The sequence below is a fragment of the Gracilinanus agilis genome, chromosome 3 (genome assembly GCF_016433145.1).
Source record: "Gracilinanus agilis isolate LMUSP501 chromosome 3, AgileGrace, whole genome shotgun sequence".
Lineage (NCBI taxonomy): Eukaryota > Metazoa > Chordata > Mammalia > Didelphimorphia > Didelphidae > Gracilinanus > Gracilinanus agilis.
The window spans coordinates 410,104,297-410,110,102 of record NC_058132.1 but is presented as its reverse complement, the minus strand read 5'-3'; the positions used below and the strand labels follow the sequence as shown (position 1 = coordinate 410,110,102).

The 5,806-nt window shown below is 36.6% G+C and overlaps 1 pseudogene; it reads left to right on the top strand.

The window, feature by feature from the left end:
- The first annotated feature begins 4,406 nt into the window (after nt 1-4,406).
- Nucleotides 4,407-5,538, top strand: LOC123241635 (annotated as a pseudogene).
- The last annotated feature ends 268 nt before the right edge of the window (nt 5,539-5,806 follow it).

Below are 5,806 nucleotides of genomic sequence, written 5' to 3'. Positions count from 1 at the left end.
AGTATCAAAAATGAAAAGGGAGACCTCACCTCTAATGAAGGGGAAATTAAGGTAATCATTAAAAACTATTTCGCCCAATTATAGGGCAACAAATATAACAATTTAGAAGATATGGACGAATATTTACAAAAATATAAACTGCCTAGATTAACAACAGAAGAAATAGAATACCTAAATAATCCCATATCAGAAAAAGAAATTGAACAAGCCATCAAAGAACTCCCTAAGAAAAAATCGCCAGGGCCTGATGGATTCACAAGTGAATTCTATCAGACATTCAAAGAGCAACTAATCCCAATACTATACAAATTATTTGATATGATAAGCAAAGAAGGAGTCCTACCAAATTCCTTTTATGACACAAATATGGTACTGATTCCAAAGCCAGGGAGATCAAAAACAGAGAAAGAAAACTACAGACCAATCTCCCTAATGAACATAGATGCAAAAATCTTAAATAGAATACTATCAAAGAGACTCCAGCATGTAATTAAGAAGATCATCCACCATGATCAGGTGGGATTTATACCAGGAATGCAAGGATCGTTCAACATTAGGAAAACCATCCACATAATTGACCATATCAATAGTCTATCAAACAAAAATCACATGATTATCTCAATAGATGCTGAAAAAGCCTTTGACAAAATACAGCATCCATTCCTATTGAAAACACTGAAAAGTATAGGAATAGAAGGACCTTTCCTAAAAATAATAAACAGTATATACCTAAAACCATCAACAAGCATTATATGCAATGGAGATAAATTAGAAGCCTTCCCAATAAGATCAGGTGTGAAACAAGGATGTCCATTATCACCTCTATTATTCAACATAGTACTAGAAACACTAGCAGTAGCAATTAGAGAAGAAAAAGAAATTGAAAGTCTCAAAATAGGCAATGAGGAGACTAAGCTATCACTCTTTGCAGATGATATGATGGTCTACTTAAAAAATCCTAGAGAATCAACTAAGAAGCTTGTAGAAATAATCAACAACTTTAGCAAAGTTGCAGGATACAAAATAAATGCACATAAATCATCAGCATTTCTATACATTTCCAACACATTAGAGCAGCAAGAGGTAGAAAGAGAAACACCATTTAAAATTACCCTAGACAATATAAAATACTTGGGAATCTATCTACCAAAACAAACACAGAAACTATACGAAAACAACTACAAAACACTTTCCAAACAAATAAAACTGGATCTAAACAACTGGAAAGCCACTGGTTGCTCATGGGTAGGACGAGCTAACATAATAAAAATGACCATCCTACCCAAATTAATTTACCTATTTAGCGCCATACCTATCAAACTACCAAAAAACTTCTTTACTGAATTAGAAAAAACTATAACAAATTTCATTTGGAATAACAAAAGATCAAGAATATCAAGGGAAATAATGGAAAAAAATGTGAAGGAAAGGGGCCTAGCAGTACCAGATATTAAACTATACTATAAAGCAGCAGTCATCAAAACAATATGGCTAAGAGACAGAGGGGAGGATCAGTTGAATAGACTTGGGGTTAATGACATCAGCAAGACAGTGTATGATAAACCCAAAGAGCCCAACTTTTGGGACATGAATCCACTATTTGACAAAAACTGCTGGGAAATTTGGAAAACAATATGGGAGAGATTAGGTTTAGATCAACATCTCACACCCTACACCAAGATAAATTCAGAATGGGTGAATGACTTGAATATAAAGAGGGAAACTATAAATAAGTTAAGTGAACACAGAATAGTATACTTATCAGATCTTTGGGAAAGGAAAGAATTTAAAACCAAGCAAGAGTTAGAGAAAACTGCAAAATGTAAATTAAATGGTTTTGATTATATCAAACTAAAAAGCTTTTGTACAAACCAAAACAATGTAGTCAAAATCAGAAGGGAAACAAAAATTGGGAAAAAATCTTTATAATGAAAAACTCTGACAGGGGTCTAATTACTCAAATATACAAAGAGTTACATCAATTGTATAAAAAATCAAGCCATTCCCCAATCGATAAATGGGCAAGAAACATGAATAGGCAATTTTCAGGTAAAAAAATCAAAAGTATCAATAAGCACATGAGAAAATGTTCTAAATCTCTAATAATTAGAGAAATGCAAATCAAAACAACTCTGAGGTATCACCTCACACCTAGCAGATTGGCTAACATGAAAGAAGGGGAGAGTAATGAATGCTGGAGGGGATGTGGCAAAATTGGGACATTAATGCATTGCTGGTGGAGTTGTGAATTGATCCAACCATTCTGGTTGGCAATTTGGAACTATGCTCAAAGGGCTGTAAAAGAATGCTTGCCCTTTGATCCAGCCATACCATTGTTGGGTTTGTACCCCAAAGAGATCATAGATAAACAGACTTATACGAAAATATTTATATTTATATTTATATTTATGGCAAAAAACTGGAAAAGGAGGGTATGCCCTTCATTTGGGGAATGGCTGAACAAATTATGGTATATGCTGGTGATGGAATACTATTGTGCTAAAAGGAATAACAAACTGGTGTTTGTTCAGTTCCAGGGGAACTGAAAGAGCTCCAGGAACTGATGCAGAGTGAAAGGAGCAGAGCCAGAAGAACATTGTACACAGAGACTGATATACTATGGTAAAATCGAATGTAATGGACCTCTGTACCAGCAGCAATACAAAAACCCAGGACAATTCTGAGGGATTTATGGTAAAGAACGCTACCCACATCCAGAGGAAGGACTGCAGGAGAGGAAACATATAAGAAAAACAGCTGCTTGAACGCATGGGCTGGGGTGGACATGATTGAGGATGTGGACTCGAAACTACCACACCAATGCAACTACCAACAATTTGGAAATAGGTCTTGATCAAGGACATGATAAAACCAGTGGAAATGTGGGTCGGCCATGGGTGGCGGGAACGCGGGGGGTGAAGGGGAAAGTAGGAGCATGAATCATGTAACCATGTTAAAAATGAATATTAATAAATGTTTAAAATTTAAAAAAAAAAGATGTATCACTGTATTCTGGGACATATCCTTTCTGTGTTAGAACAAAGTAAACTTTCCTTTTATTGTCTATTCAATGACTTATTAGTCCCTCATTTTGTTCCCAAATTGAACCTGAACTAAGAGAGTTAGGTCTACTTCTAGAGCAAAGAGACCAATAACCTGATCATTTTAATCACATATTATTGGTTATATTAGAGCAACTAAGTGGCTCAGTGAAAATCAAGAAGATGTGAGGTGTTTCTTCTGACCTCAGATACTTACTAGCCATGGGACCAGGGTAAGTAACTTAACTCTGTTTTCCAGGAGGCAGCTAGGTGACTCCATGGACAGAGTTCTAGGTCTAAAGTCAGGAAGACTTAAGTTCAAATCTGGCCCCAGATCCTGACTAGCTGTGTGACCCTGGACAAGTGACAACCTACGTTTGTCTTTTTTCTGGAGAAAGAAATGGGAGACCACCCAGTATCTTTGCCCAGGTATAATATATGATTGTAATAAAATACTATTGTGCTAAATGAAATGATAAGCAGGATGACTTCAGAAAACTTGTAAAGATTTCTATGAACCGATGCAGAATAAAGTGAGCAGAATATTGTGCAGTTACAGCAATATCATACAATGAGTATGTAAATGATAATTATTCTTAGCAATACAACCATCCAAAGCTCATCCAAAGGACTCATGATGAAAAATGTCATCTGCCTCCAGAGAAAGAATTGATGCAGTCTGAATCCAAACCAAAGCAGACTATATTTCATTTTCTTTCTTCATTCTTTTTGGTTTTGTTCCAGTTTTCTTCTACAAAAGGACTAATATGGAAACATGTTTTACTTTATTGCACATGTAAAAATCTACATCAGATTAAATATTGTCTCAACTATGGTGGGAGGGGGAGAGAGAGAACTCAGGTCTCAAATAATTTTTTCAAAGAATGTTAAAAATTATTTTTACATGTAATTAGGGAAAAATGAAATTAAAATTAAACAAACACATAAAAAGCCAAAAAATAAAAATAACAACTATAGCCTTTGGCCTTATCCCTCTGAGCCTACCATATGGCCCCCCAAATATTTACTTCCATTCTTTGCCTGCCTTAGCATTGTGTCCTTTTGTTTTAAGTGAAAAGACTGGGGACTGTGACCTGTGCTTCAAAAGGTCAGATGATAAGCCATCTGGGAGTCATTTAGGTCTGAAATTGAGGAAATGGGATTCCATTCCATTTTTCAAGTAGCCCAGTATTGATGTTCAGAGGCATAAGAAGTGACCTTCTGGATCTGGTACAGTGGTAGCTAAGATGGAGACTAACTCTCAGTGATACCACATTTGGATATTAATTTGATGAGACTAATGCTATTTAGAAAATACAGTAGGGCCCCTTATCCCCGGGGAATAGGTTTCAAGACCTATCATAGATGACAGAAGCCAGGTATATAAGCAACCAACTCCCTTCCTCCCTTGAGAAAGGATATGAAAGGACAATTCAATTGGATATATCTATGGCTAGTTTTGGTAGTTTTGGTGTTTACCAGTAGTAAAGAAGATATGAAAGAGACTGAGCAAGATGGTGGTGGCAAGTAATAAGAAAAGAGAGCCAGGCTTGAAGATTTGTGAGTCTTCAAAACTATGACAGTGCTGACGAAGGATGCAGTCAAGCAGTGTTTGTTCATGCTGGACCATTTGCCAATATTGCACTTGGGAACTCCTTAATCATCACCTACAGGATTTGCACTGGAGCTTGTTGGCCCTGAAGGGTTTATAGTAACTGAAGCAAGAGTTAGAGCTGACATTGGAATGGAAAATTTTTTAACATCAAATACCAAATTCTGGTCTCTGTCCTCATGTGGTGGTATTTGTTGCCACTGTTCTTAAAATGCAAGGAAGACACCCCACAGTCACTGCTGGAATACCTCTACCAAAAGATTACATCAAAGAGAAATTGAAGCTTGTAGGAAAAGGCTTTTGCAAACTTGGACAAACAAATCCAAAGTGCCATTCCAGCAGTAGTGACGGTCAATTCATTCAAGGCTGATACCGAACCATGGAGCTGGTTGCCCATCTGGATAAGGAAGCTGGAGCCTTTGATGCTATGAAGTACTGGGCAGAAGGAGAGGAACTATTGCCTTCACTCATGTAGTCCAGAGATCATAGCAGGCACCAAGTCACTTCTAGCTCCTCTGTGATGTGGAGCTCCTTGTGATAGACAAGATCAGGATAGTTGCACAGAAAATCTATGGAGCAAATAATGTTGAACTACTGCCAGAGGCTCAACATAAAGTTAAAGTCTACACAAAGCAGGGATTTGGAATCTGCATGGTTAAAACACATCTGTCCTTATCTTTTAAACCAGAGAAGAAAGGTGTGCCCATGAGTCTTGTTCTTCTAATCTGTGACATCTGGACCAGTGTTGGTGCTGGCTTTTTGTACCCTTTGGTAGGGACAATGAGTATAATGCCTGGTCCCCTGACTTGGCCGTGTTTCTACAACATTGACATATTTTATATATACTTATATGTTATATACTATATTTTGAATAGATTGTTCTGAATTGATTAAGTGTATCTTCCAGGAGCTACTTTGGAAGTTTACCTAGAAGCCTACATTTGTAGTACCTGATTTACATTATCATGTATAGATTTGCTTCAACCATGGAAGTCTTTATTAGTCCTTGTGTAATTCAACTGAACAAAATAATTTAAATATCTTTTTTTTTAAATCAAATCCCACCTTCCATAAGAGACCTTTCTATAAGAATCCTCACTACTAGTGACTTCCTCTCTGAGATTTCCTTCTCTCTACTCTGTATATATCTTGT